This window comes from Dendrobates tinctorius, unplaced genomic scaffold (assembly GCF_039654945.1).
Source record: "Dendrobates tinctorius isolate UK_male_01 unplaced genomic scaffold, ASM3965494v1 ptg000257l, whole genome shotgun sequence".
In the NCBI taxonomy this organism is placed as follows: Eukaryota; Metazoa; Chordata; class Amphibia; order Anura; family Dendrobatidae; genus Dendrobates; species Dendrobates tinctorius.
This window is the reverse complement of record NW_027361924.1, coordinates 4,767,104-4,782,210: the sequence shown is the minus strand read 5'-3', so window position 1 is coordinate 4,782,210 and position 15,107 is coordinate 4,767,104.

Genomic DNA, 15,107 nt, shown 5'->3' with positions numbered 1-15,107 from the left:
AGGCAGTTTTGCCCCTCGAGCATCGGAGGAGCGCAGGGACACTGACCCTTATAGCTTCAAAACAGCACTTACAAGCTTTATAGCAAAGAGCTTGCAGGCACGCGCTCCTTACTATGGAAACCGGCCACCGCAGCGTCGGTCGGTAATCGTGGCAACGAGCAGTAAGCTATGGAATTAGAAATCCCTCTGTTCTCGAGAACAAAGATTATTTTAAAATCAGAAGTAAATTGAAAAGTTGCTTGTTCTTTTACCGGCACTTTGCAATTTTATCCATTGATGATCATTTATTAGGAGGGATTGTGACGGCACTGATTTAGGGAGGCGCTGCTTTATATGGCCCTATTATTGGGGGGGAATACGATGATATTGTTAAGCGGGTGTTCCATGGCTCTGTTAAGAGGGCAGTCATTTATTAGTCCTGTTATGTGACCCTTTGTTGGTACTGTGAAAGGAGGACTCGCTAATGAAACTGATGGCATCGATAATGGGGGCAATCCGATTGTCACTCACTCAGTTACTGGGGCGCTTTGATGGCATCGGTAAGGAAGAAGACCCTAAGGGCACAATCACAAGAACCTTTGACAATGGGGTTGTTACCAGCGGTAGGTACTGTGGTGGGCACTTTAGGGGTCCTGGCACTTATGGGGGGTCCTCTGACCAGCAGTGGGTCAGGCCGCACAGTAGGTGACTTGTGCACCGGAAGACGTTGCAGTAAGTGATTTTCTAATGGCTCATCGTCTGGCTGGTGCCCAGGACATGACATGCCCGCCTGTTCTTACAAAGAAAGATCACACGAGTTCAGCTTTAGCCTCCACTTCCCGGGGCTGAGAGAAACAATAAAGCCGTTGTCCTGCGGCCAATACCTGGAAGATGGTGGCAGAAAGTTGTGCTGAACACTTTGGTCCTTTTTTCTCGCTGCCCCCTTGGTGGACTGTAGCGCCATCCAGACACAACAGGTCCATGAAGAGCGGCCGGGCCCAAGGATTGTGCGGTGTTCGGCCCCGCGGCCTCACCAAACCTGATCTCCCTGTAACCATAAAATCCTGGCGGAGCCGAGAAGGTGCCAGGAGCGTCCTAGGAAAAGACGCTTCAAGAAAACAGTAGGAGCTTGTCTGAAATGAAGGCAATGATCTGATATGTGGCGGGCCGTCCCAGGGCTCCTCATCCTCCGAACGTCATTGCTTTTATTGCATTTTCCCTTTGGTACACCTCCTGCCTTTTTCCACTGACTAACCGCTTTGCTGCCGAGGTCGCTATTCACCGCAGGAGTTAAGGGGGTGATCATCCAGGATCGGCGTCACCTTCAATCCCATTCATTGTATAAGAGGCCCATTTACACATAATCACAATGGCGTATATTCCCTTTAAAGCTAATTCATTCTGTTAGCAGGGTTTTGTTATGTAATTTGCAAGATGTAGGGGCAGAGACAGGGGCATAACGACCGCCGTCGCAGCAATCTTCCTTTTTTAAATACAGTGAGTAGACGGTGCCTGTGGCCATACTACTACATGGATGACTATGGGCTGTGCAATATACTATACGGAGGACAATGAGGAGTGCATTATACTATATGGAGGACTATGGGAAGTGCATTATCTTTCAGCTATGGAGCCAAATGACTTCTATGTTCGCTTCCGGTGAGTATAATGATTTTTTTCTTTACATTAAATAACAGCAGCAGTATGGAGGACATTTACCAGGATGAGGAATATATACACCAGGATGGGGCCCAGGCTGAGGGACATAAATAACCAGGATGGAGGGCATATATATATATATATATATATATATATATATATATACCAGGATGAGAGACATGGATACCAGGATGGAAGACGTATATATATGTCCTCCATCCTGGTATGTATATATATATATATATATATATATATACACACAGCACAGACCAAAAGTTTGGACACACCTTCTCATTCAAAGAGTTTTCTTTATTTTCATGACTATGAAAATTGTAGATTCACTCTGAAGGCATCAAAACTATGAATTACCAGATGTGGAATTATATAATTAACAAAAAAGTGTGACACAACTAGAAAATATGTCTTATATTCTAGGTTCTTCAAAGTAGCCACCTTTTGCTTTGATTACTGCTTTGCACACTCTTGGCATTCTCTTGATGAGCTTCAAGAGGTAGTCACCGGAAATGGTTTTCACTTCACAGGTGTGCCCTGTCAGGTCTAATAAGTGGGATTTCTTGCCTTATAAATGAGGTTGGGACCATCAGTTGTGTTGTGCAGAAGTCTGGTGGATACACAGCTGATAGTCCTGCTGAATAAACTGTTAGAATTTGTATTATGGCAAGAAAAAAGCAGCTGAGTAAAGAAAAATGAGTGGCCATCATTACTTTAAGAAATGAAGGTCAGTCAGTCCGAAAAATTGGGAAAACTTTGAAAGTGTCCCCAAGTGCAGTGTCAAAAACCATCAAGCGCTACAAAGAAACTGGCTCACATGAGGACCGCCCCAGGAAAGGAAGACCAAGAGTCACCTCTGCTGCGGAGGATAAGTTCATCCGAGTCACCAGCCTCAGAAATCGCAGGTTAACAGCAGCTCAGATTAGAGACCAGGTCAATGCCACACAGAGTTCTAGCAGCAGACAATCTCTACAACAACTGTTAAGAGGAGACTTTGTGCAGCAGGCCTTCATGGTAAAATAGCTGCTAGGAAACCACTGCTAAGGACAGGCAACAAGCAGAAGAGACTTGTTTGGGCTAAAGAACACAAGGAATGGACATTAGACCAGTGGAAATCTGTGCTTTGGTCTGATGAGTCAAAATTTGAGATCTTTGGATCCAACCACCGAGTCTTTGTGCGACGCAGAAAAGGTGAACGGATGGACTCTACATGCCTGGTCCCCACCGTGAAGCATGGAGGAGGAGGTGTGATGGTGTGGGGGGGCTTTGCTGGTGACACTGTTGGGGATTTATTCAAAATTGAAGGCATACTGAACCAGCATGGCTACCACAGCATCTTGCAGCGGCATGCTATTCCATCCGGTTTGCGTTTAGTTGAACCATCATTTATTTTTCAACAGGACAATGACCCCAAACACACCTCCAGGATGTGTAAGGGCTATTTGACCATGAAGGAGAGTGATGGGGTGCTATGCCAGATGACCTGGCCTCCACAGTCACCAGACCTGAACCCAATCGAGATGGTTTGGGGTGAGCTGGACCGCAGAGTGAAGGCAAAAGGGCCAACAAGTGCTAAGCATCTCTGGGAACTCCTTCAGGACTGTTGGAAGACCATTTCCGGTGACTAACTCTTGAAGCTCATCAAGAGAATGCCAAGAGTGTGCAAAGCAGTAATCAAAGCAAAAGGTGGCTACTTTGAAGAACCTAGAATATAAGACATTTTCAGTTGTTTCACACTTTTTTGTTAATTATATAATTTCATGTGTGTTAATTCATAGTTTTGATGCCTTCAGAGTGAATCTACAATTTTCATAGTCATGAAAATAAAGAAAACTCTTTGAATGAGAAGGTGTGTCCAAACTTTTGGTCTGTAATATATATATATATATATCAGGATGAAGGGGCGGCAGTTCAAATATTGCATAGGGGCTCAGCGTAATCTATTTACCCCACTGTGATCCTGATTCTAGAAATGTGTCACTTATTAGGCTGTGTGCTGTGGTTGCAATACAATCAGTGTTTTACCAGCAGGGGATTATCACTGCCGAACTAATCTGTGTAGCCACGCCCCGACTGCTGATGGGCAGCTAGCTACAGAGTACACAGGAAGCTGCTAATCGGTGGTGTGGGCGGGGTTACACACAGCTCAGTATTCTGACCACTGCTACAACTACAGCAGAAAAAAACAGGGATTCTATCAAAACTGCAGCAAACAGCCCAGTAAGTAATACATGATTGGAATCAGCCTCTCTGTCCCTACATCAGATTACATAGCAAAAATCTGATGATAGTTTTTCTTTAACAGCCTCCCTCCAATGGTATAAAAGTAAGTTATTAGGTGGAATAATAATAACCTAGCCTAGGTAGCCTAGGCTATGTCTTCAGTTTGGGGTGCTCTGAGTTTCTGACCATTGCTTAGTCTTGACTGCACTTAGATTTCTGAGCTCCTTTTAACTGTATTTTATTTATACAAATCAAAGAACAGCTGCAGTGTAAAGCATGGGGGAAGAGACGGAGCAGCAGGAGGGTGGGTTTAGGAATACCTTACACGCCAATAATTAATGCAGCAACTGTGTTCTGATTATTCTTATAAGCTGAGGAAAGCAGAGCTGTAGTGTAAAGCATAGAATGTGCGTTTAAGAATACCCTACACGCCAATAAATAATACGCCTAAATTGAAGTTACTGATCATAGCCATGGCCTAAGTTGGGAATGCATAGAAATGTAGACAACTCTTTTGGGGGGTTAGAATGGTTGCCCAAAAATAGGTAAGTCCCTATCAATCAGCTGGAATCTGCAAGAAAACCTCGCAGAAAGTGTTCGATTCCGCTGCAGCGCCTCCGCAGGAGAAATGAAGCTTTGCACTCATTAAAATCAATTGGTTGATTGCTAGGTCCTCCAGTAAGAGAGCTTCTTTTTGTAGCCATTCTTCATTCTGGTTAATTCTACTTTTTCATTATATTTTTTTATTATTACTTTATTATCTCCTATTTATTTTTATTGCTGCCTGGTTTAAGCTTTGTATCCGATGCAGATGAGTCTTATCATGTAATGTCATCTAGGGCTCAGATAACTACATACAACAGATGATATGTTGTGTAAACAGGACGAGTCCCAGGAAGGGGGTCACTACTGTGACCAAAAACAAGGCTCCAGCAGAAGGAGCAAAGATAAACTGGCCTGAAATGCGGCAGCTCTGTACGAAACGCACTTCTCGGAACTGCTATCGCCTGTCCCTATCGTATAAATGGACAGTAAACACTCAGCTGACACGACCTGATCCACATGAAAACAAAAGAGGAGCAGGAAAATCCCTCTAGTGACCCAAAATTTCCCAACAGAGAATATGAAAATGAGATTTCTGAATTATACAATCCCTTAAAGGGGGCTTTTCATCAAGTCAAAAGTGGCCAGATCTTGTTCTTATTTTATTCCCATTGCTTCCGAGTAAACCAATTTTTTTTTTTTTTTTAAATCCGCCATGGGGTTCCAAAGATATGATCCGTTTTATCCAGTACTACTTTTTATGGGCATAGCTTAAATAATTCTATGTGGGTGTGTCTTCAGGCCACGCCTCCTTAGCAAAGACAATAAAAAGTAGCACTAAATATAAATGCTCATATCTCTGCATCCGTATGGCGGATTTTAAAAAAACAAAAAACTGAATACTCAGGGGAACAGCAGAAATTAAATAAGAGCAAAAACTGGCCAATTTTTCCCTGGTGAAATTGTCAGACCCTCCCCAGTCTGATATCAATGACCTTTCTCATGTAATTGATATGTTGGTACTATACAGATTTATGTAACCTAGGTTTTATATAACTCCATGAAATACTGTAATTTTTGTCGGGAGGACACAGAAGAAGCCCCTTTATAATTTCTACATTTAGAAACTAAAACTAGATTCTGCTTGCTGTCAGTGAATGAAAACCGTCTTGTTGCTGCGGATTCAAAGTTTGACCTGTCTCAATAAAAGACAAAAACTGCGACCATGCGAGCAAGATGGCGGATTTCCCGTTGAACGCAACGCGAGCCGGTTCGTGGGTCTGAAGTTCTCGTATCAATTAGTCGATGTGATTATTACAAATCAGTCACTCGTACACATCACGGATGGAAAATTTCCTGCTGAAGTTTATTTTTACACCCTCATTACAATTATGAGAATGTAACATTAATGATTGTTGGAGGCCCCCCCGAGATTTTACACAAATGTCTCCCCGTAACGCGTCGTGACAGTCGTGTCCCAGGGAGGCGTTCGCATCCATCCTTATGAGCCTCCGTGTAAGATCTGTCACACGTGTCTGATCATCTCGCTAAATGTCTGACGGCTGGGGAATCCTGATTTGATTTCCCGCCTTGTAGTGTTCTTTTAATAGATAATTTGTGTTCATTCATATTCGGGGGGAAAAAAATAATCAGAAAGATGAATCACGACTGAAAGTCAGAACGTTCTTGACGTCGTCGATCGGGTCCCATCTGTAAAGTGACTTCATGGTGTCCCTCTCTGTGGGATCTGGAGAAAGTTTTACAGGACATGAAATGAGTTGAAATCGGGGTTAAGTTTCTGTAAAATGAAACTTTACCTGCGATTGGGGATGGAAGATCGAGGTCTTGAAGTTTTTCTTCAAGAAAACAAGATAAAAGAAATGCACAAAAACCTGCCCTACAGTGCACAAATTGCCATATCATACAATACCCATAATGAAGGTGCCAAACTACTGCCGATACGTAGATACCACTATATAGTGCACAAACAGCGCTACATAGTACACATATAATACCTCCTATACTGTGCACAAGTAACAGTCCACACATTCTACAGGCCAATAGTGCACAAACAATGCTATACAGTGCGCATATCATACCTCCTATACTGTGCACAAGTAACAGTGCCCATATACTACCACCATGTAGTATAAAAGCAACAACGCTATACAGTATACATATCATACCTCCTATACTGTGCACAAGTAACAGTGCCCATATACTACCACCATGTAGTAGAAAAGCAACAAGACTATACAGTTTACATATCATACCTCCTATACTGTGCACAAGTAACAATGCCCATATACTACCACCATGTAGTATAAAAGCAACAACGCTATACAGTATACATATCATACCTCCTATACTGTGCACAAGTAACAGTGCCCATATACTACCACCATATAGTGCACAAACAATGCTATACAGTGCGCATATCATACCTCCTATACTGTGCACAAGTAACAATGCCCATATACTACCACCATGTAGTATAAAAGCAACAACGCTATACAGTTTACATATCATACCTCCTATACTGTTCAGAAGTAACAATGCCCATACACTACCACCATATAGTGCACAAGCAATAACACTCCACTGTATAAATTTAATACCTACTATACCACACACAAGTAACAGTCCTAATATGCTACCACCATATAGGGCACAATGCAACACAGTACGCATATAATGCCTTCTATACCATGCACAAGTAAAACTCCCCTCATACTACCACCATATAGTGTACAAGAAGCAATGCTATACACTGCACATAAAATACCTCCTATACAGTGCACAAGTAACAATGTCCATATACTGCTACCACGTAGTGCATATGTGACAGTAATACACAGTCCCTAAACATATCACTGAACGGTGCACAAGTAAAAGTACTACTTACATAATCCCACTATAGATTAGCTAAACAATAGCACCATACAGTGAACATGTAACAGTGCTATACAGTACCCATATAGTAGCGCCATATAGAGCATACAGTAAGTTATAGTATTATACAGTGCCTAATTAGAGCACAAGTAAAAGTACTGTGTACATAATAACGCCATACAATGCACAAGCAACAGTGCCCATATACTACAACCGCACAGTGTATGTCCCTTCAGGAAAACTTTTTTAGGAGCTAAAAACAAAACCAAACCCATTTTGGTTTCATTAATAATTTTGCCTCTTTTGGCTTCTTCAGCCTTTGTATTGCACTGTATAGTGCTGGCTGTGGAATAAGGAAACTGAGAATCCATCAGCGAGCTGAGCTAAGACTGGCAGTGAGTATGTCCCTATTTTTTTCTGATGGGCAGTGTCTCTTTTATCCTTCTTCTTCTGAGCTCCTCTCAGCTGATTTATGACTACAGACCACATCAATGTTGAATGTTACAAGGTAACAAAGATTCTGTAAAAGCCAAACAGTGCAACATTTTTAATAAATCCCAATTATAAAAATTATTTTTAGCACCAAAGGTGGACAAACCCTTTAAATTCTATGACTTGTGGTCCTCAAACGCTTCTCGGTTAACATCTCTACTGATCATTACTCCATGAATAGACTGAAAAGTGAATTCAGATGTGAAACGCGTTGATATGGATCTGTGCACAGGTATTTAAACAGACACCTATTTTTATCACCTTTTTTAAGTCCTGTTTAATAGGGATCTGCCATACAATGTATACCAACAGTGGTCAATGGACATCATTGTCTTACGATGGGTCCATCTGTGCTCAGCACCATGTGGTGGAAATATCTGAGCTTCTTTATTGTGAAGAATGAATGTAAGATCCAATGGTGAGTTTGACAGAGCGGTTCTAGACCATGGTAGATGCTACTTAGGTCCAACCAATAAAATGGACCTGCTGATGTGACCTGCGTCAGCAGGATCCTGCCATGAGCATGGACCGGAAATGGTACTTGGTTGACAACCTAGACTAAGAAAAGGTTCTGGTCAAAATGGAACCATGTGAACTTAGGGTCAAGGCTTAGTGAGGCCCAGGTTGTGAAAGATAGCCACAAGTTTTGGGAGAGACCACAGTGTGCCATCCAAAAGCTGGGAGGTGCTGGAGAAGTAGCAAGCTCTTGGAGGATGTGGGTCAAAGTTCACTAATCCAGAGGAAGTACTGAAACGCGTGAACTGGAACCATAGTTTGGTTCCATAGAACCCAGGGATATGGATTCATACAAATAGACACCATAATTGAGGAGATACCATTCTCCTAAAGTTTCTGTGACTGTGTTCCATCCTCATGGACATTTAGGGTCAGGACAAGCTCTAACCAGATTTATGTATCAGGATGATACTGACCCAGAAGGTCCAACTCCACCCAATGAAAAAGAGAGAAAAACTAACCATTGTATTAAAAAATTCTCCCTCGATGTCATAATGTACGGTCCCAAATTTCCAATTTTTTTTTTTTTGAAGGACACCTTGGTCAAGAAGTTCTTCATGAAACTATTCAAGGGGACGTCTACTTGACTATCACGTTTTTCATGACGAGAAGACGCAGACGTGACCCTGTTAGATCATCATTTCTCAGGATTTGGTTTCGCTCACTTTATAGTGCGGCTTTTAGCCGTTGGATTTTGTCCAAAGTTTAGCACTTTCGTTGGTTGGCAACAGATGAGCAAGAGCCGGCATTAATTTCACGAGGGCTGTAATGACAGTGATGTAGATGTTCCGAAAGGTCCGACAATTCCAAGAATTTTTTTTTTTTTAATGAATGTTTGATGTTCATGGGTCCTGGAATAAGCCCAGATTATCCTACGCATCGATGGGGCAGTGATAAGAAGAGGAGAGTGTGGTGGGCCTACTTTCCCATATGATCCTAGGCTTACATGTTTAGACCCTCTTTATAGAACTCAAGTTTTTAGCTGGTCGGAATATAATGGGATAGTGGATAAACAGCAAAGAGCAGGACAGGAGTGGAGAAAACAAAAGAACTGAACTGATAGACATGGATGGTGAATAGAGAAGGACAAAGTAGAAGGGCATGGATGATGGGTAGAGAATGACTATGGAGAAGGACATGGGTGCTGGAACGAAGATAACCATTGAGAAGGACATGGGTGGTGGAAAGAACACAACCATGAAGAACGGCATGGGTGGTGGAAAAGTAAGAACCAAGAACATGAGTCATTTTTAAAGCAAAGGCAAGTAAAGAAGAATAAGTGGTGGAAATAGCAGAAGTGAGTAGAAGGACATGGGTGATCTATAGGGCAAAACTAAGTAAAAGGTCATTGGTGGTGGATAGAGCAGAACCAATGAGAAAAGGATTGGTTCTACAACCAATCTACATCTACATGGGGCGGAACCAAGGAGAAGAACATGGGTGATGTAAAAAGCAGGGTTAAGGAGAAAGATTTGGGTGATGGATAGGGCCGAACCATGGAGAAAATAATTGGTGGTGGATAGGGCAGAACCAAGGAGAAGGGTGATGGTGGCGGATAGGGTAGAACTAAGGAGAAGGGCATTGGTGGTAGATAGGGCAGAACCAAGTAGAAGGACGCAGGTAGTGGATAGAACAGATCCGAATGCATATGCATTGGTGGTGAAAAGAGCAAAACAATGAAAAAGGACATCGGTGGGGGATAGAACAGAACCAAGAAGAAGGACAACGGTGGTGTATGGGGAAGAACCAAGGAGAAAGGCATGGGTGGTGGGCAGGGAATAATCAAAGAGAAGGACACAGGTGATGGATAGGGCAGAACCAAAGAGAAGGACACGGGTGGTGGATAGGGCAGAATCAAGGAGAAGGACCAGGGTGGTGGATAGGGCAGAAGCAAGGAGAAGGACACATGTGGTGGATACATCAGAACCAAGTGGAATGGCATGAGTTGTGGATAAATCAAAACCAAGAAGTGGTGGATAGAAAAGAACCAAACGTAAGAGCATTGGTGGTGGACAAAGCAAATAAATAAAAAGGGCATGGGTGGTCAATAGAGCAGAACTAAACAGTGGAATGGCAAGAATGGTGGATGGAATTAATCCAAGTGGAAGGGTTCGGAGTGTTGGGTACAGCAGAATTAAATATAACGGCATGTGTGATGGATAGAACAGTACAAAGTAGAAGTGGGTGGTGGATATAGGAGAAATGAGTAGAAGATCATAGGTGATGTACATGGGCATGGGCGTGGACATATTTAGTAACACCCCTGCTTAAAATCTACTTCAGTATAGGTGAAAAAATTAAACACAATGTAGGGATAATTAGTGAAACTTTTTTTTAGAAAAGGTAATATTACCAATAATGCCATGAAATATCCATGGGGCCATGGTGGCAATGTCTTAGGGTAATTACCGTTTATCACCCCAAAATGATATTCCTGTTATACAACGTCTATTTTGCCTTCATGTTTTATAATCTTATGTAAGAGTAATACATAATCCAATCTGCCACTGATGTCACAGAGACACAAACAGGATCCCGGACCAGAGGGAGGGTTTTATATTACACGAGTCGCCTTCATAACTATGAGGAGACAACAGTCGAACAATGGCCAAATCCGTCTCTTCAGAGCGAGTGTCATCCATTGGATGAAGTCGTTACCTCGACGCTCGCTGACTCACAGTTGCTTTATATAATGATGGCTTCATTTGCAATTTGCAGAGGCCGCAGGTTTCTAGAATGGGATTAATCCGAGAGGCGGCGGGATGTGACATGGAAACAGTAAGCCGATCGCTGTTTCTGTTTCCTCTCTCTGGATTTTTCTTCTAAATCTGTATCGGAAAAAACTCTCCCTCTGAGGCTAATTAGCATTTAATTAAACTTAGAGATTTTCTGGCTGCTTTATTAGAACAATTGATCAAGGAAATACAAAAATTATTTATTTTCTTCTAAAACAGAAAATAACAACATAATAGAAGAGGGAGGAACCCAAAAATGTTGATATTTGTTATCCTAAAACTCAATGTGGGAATATGGACTTTCTTGTCAGATCCCTAGTCACAAGAAGTCAGATAGACAAGGGCTATGCTCAGGACTTTTTGGTTCCATGTTAAAACTCATTGCAGGACCTTCTTAGTGTCAGGTTAGGACCAATTGCAGAAATTACTAGTTCCAGGTTAAATCACAGTTTTGTTTTAAGGTGAGGACCCATTGTAGGACCTTTTATGGTTCCAGGTTACGAGCGACCCATTTTAGGACTTATTAGTTCCAGGTTTGGACTATTTTTGGGACCATTGAAGTCTTAGGACATGAAACATTACAAACTTATTTTAGTTTCAGAGTAGGATGCCATTTTGTTACCAGATGGAGACTCATAATAGGACATTATGACCCCAGGTACGACCCTTTATAGGGGTTATGTTGGACTGGAACATTGTTAGTTCCCATTTAGGATAACTTTTTGTTCTCAGATGAGGACCCACTGGAGGATCTTGTTTCCAGGTTAGGACCCATTGCAGGACTGTTGGTCGTAGGTCCTGCAAGACCCATGGCAGGACTTTTTGGCTTCAGGTCATGACTAATTGTAAACATTTTTTTGCCCCAGGTTCAAGTACATTTGGTTCCTATTTTAGGATCTATAGCAGGAATCTTAAGTTTCAGGTCCTGACTCCTGACTTATTGGATCTTTTTGGTCACAAGTTATGGCCCATTTCAGACATTCTTTGTCCTTGGTTAGGACACATTTTTAGTCTTTCATAAAGACTCATTTCATTATTTTTTTTTCTCCCAATTAGGACCCTTTTGAAGGACCCTTTTAATCCCAGATTACAATCCACTGCTGACATTTTTAATCCCAGATTAGGCAATACTCTTCACTCACTCATGAGCTGAGACCATGGTATACATTTTTGGTCCCGCAATGGGTGCTAACTCAAGGCCCTGAATTCTTATAATTAAAATGAATAATTAGGTTACATAATAATTATTTATTTGACCCAGTATAAATATTCTTCATGCTCAAAAACTCTCTGACTAATGTCCCAAGTCACTCGACCCAGTCTCATCCAGAATCTTCCTGCCAGACTTTATGTTGACATTTGCCTCATAACGATGGATATGCAGCCAGAAAACATAAACAGATGATAGTACTCGTACTCTATTGTAAGGTTTTCTTACCGATTTCCCTCCCTAGTACTGAAAGTTTTATGTCTTTTAAGTGAATGTTCCAATTCATTTAATCCAGATCCCCAGGTTAATATGGCAAGTAAACAATACGGCTCTTTGATATGAGTGCACAGTGGGTCCCTGTCACCTGCCCATGTCTATTAATTGACTTCAATCCAACATGCCGGGCACATTAGGATTGCAACACGACAGTCACGGCAGCTTTGTTATTTTTAATGGAACGTACCAATATTGTTATGGAAACGGCAGACCAGGGAACATTGCCTCGAGTGAAAATTTAGGCAAACGGAGACATCTGTCAAGTGCAATGGAGCGAATGATTGAGAACCGATTCCCATGTTCTGTAATAAATAAAGGAAATGTTTTTTTTTAATTAGTGCAGGTGATTGTGGGTAACAAAACAACACATGCTAAAATTCTGGTAGCAAGACAAAATAACTCCTTACAGCTCGACCTTTGCCCACTTCCAAGCCTCCAGTGTATACCTGACTTCAATGCCAGGTACCAGAAGCATAGTTGCTTATTGTCCCAGATTTTCCAGAACGTCACGACCAGAAAGTTGCATAATGTATGAATACCCTACTAAATAATGGGCAAACCGGGACGTTACCAGAAGGGGTGATGGTGTTTCCGGAAAGGCAGGTTGTGAACAAAGCATAAAGAAGATCTGTCATCAGATCAAAAAGTAGCCAGGTTTTACTCTTATTTTATTCCCACTGTTCCCCTGAGTATTCCATTTTTTGTCTTTTTTTTTAATTCCGCCATGTAGTTCCAGAGATGTAGGCCATTATATTTGTCCTTAGCTAAGGGAGAGTGAGTCACAGGATCCTCTGGGGTGTGTCTTTAGGTCTTTCTGCATAATTACCTTGTGAGCCACGCCCCCTTGATAGACACCGTTGCAAAATTAGTACTAAATAAAAAGGACCATATCTCTGTAACCATATGGCGTATTTAAAAAAAATAAAAAAATGAATACTTAAGGGAGCAGGGGGAATAAAATAGGTTAAAAAATTGACCATTCTTTAAAAGTCTCTAAAGTACTGGGGAACTATAAACACCCTAAGAAATCCTAGGCCTGGCACTAGGACAATATTGAGTGGTTTCGACCACTCTGTTAGATTGTGCGCCATGCAGTGCCTCGTACTAGCACCATCTACCCCGGTATAATTTATAAACCGTGCCTAATTATAAGCGATATACATTGTGGTGCTGATATAACAGTGCCATACAGTGGACAAATAATATTTCCATACAGTTGCTACCACCATATAGAGAGAAAGTAATATACTCCAAAGTGCCATTCAACGATTGATGTTTCCTATGTGATCAGAAAGATTGCACACTCCTTACATATTTTTATCAACCTACCTTATGTTAACATATGTTTATAATAGGCATATTGAAAAATGATCATTTTACAAAAAAAATCTGCCATCCGACACAGATAGAGTTCCAATCTCCCTATATAGACAAAGAAGTCACGTAAGAAAATCTTATTTAACTGTAGCCAGTAGCCACCACTAGAGGGAGCTCAGGAGATTACTGCATACAGCTCTGCTATTGCATTCAATGTATAGTCTGTATGCAGTGAGCTCTTCAGCTCCCTCTAGTGGTGACTGAAGGAAACCTTATATCAGATATATAGGGAATCACAGCTGTGTGAATATTGGAACTATAATAGTCTATTAATAAATTAATCAGCATAGAATTTGGGACAATTACTTTGCGCCACTCCTTCATGTATGTTACTAACCTGCCATTTTATTATTCTTTCCAGTGTACAAAGTGGGCCCAATCTACAGTATGCATGATCAGTGGCTGCATCTTAAAAGGGGATTATTTTTTTTTCTTAAATATATCTATTTGGAGCTAAAAACTATTTTTTTTTAAATGGGTATACTTAAAAATGTTTCAAACTTTGACTCTTACAGGCTCTTTCTTTTTCTGCACATTCAACTTTTGATGTGAGGAGCTGAGAAAAAGACTGATAAAATAGTTACAAACTCTCTCCTCAGGCTGTCTGAATGAGCTCACTGATGGATACTCAGTTAACTCATTCTACAGCCAGCAACACTGAGGCAATATAAGGTAAATGGTGCAGTTTTCTTTAATGAGACCCAATGGGAAAAAATATTTTTAACACCAAAAAAAATAAATGTCCAACATGGCTGCAAAGGTTATCTTTACACTCACTAACATGAATGGAGTCGGTTGGTGATTCCCCATGCTTTACACTGCAGCACTGGTTCTTAAAAAACCCACAAACACAGATCAAAAAAGAAAAGTGGGGCAAGTATACAGTACAAAAACTTGATTTCTTCCAGTGTAGTCTCTACCAATCTATCCTCATGTTACTTAATTTGCTTTGTAAGAGTTTATAGCCAACACTTTGTCATTCTGTATCGTTAATAACATTATACCCGAACTCTAATCATCTCCCCCTACATTATTACCTAGTGATAGGCCGGATCACAAGGTGCAATGCGCTGAGACGACGGCACAGATTTTCTGTTGTGTAATACAGCATAATGATGGCGATTAATCACACCGTGCTGCCCGCTGATTTGTGACTGCCGGAGCTGGCGCAGACAACAGGGATTATTTCACAG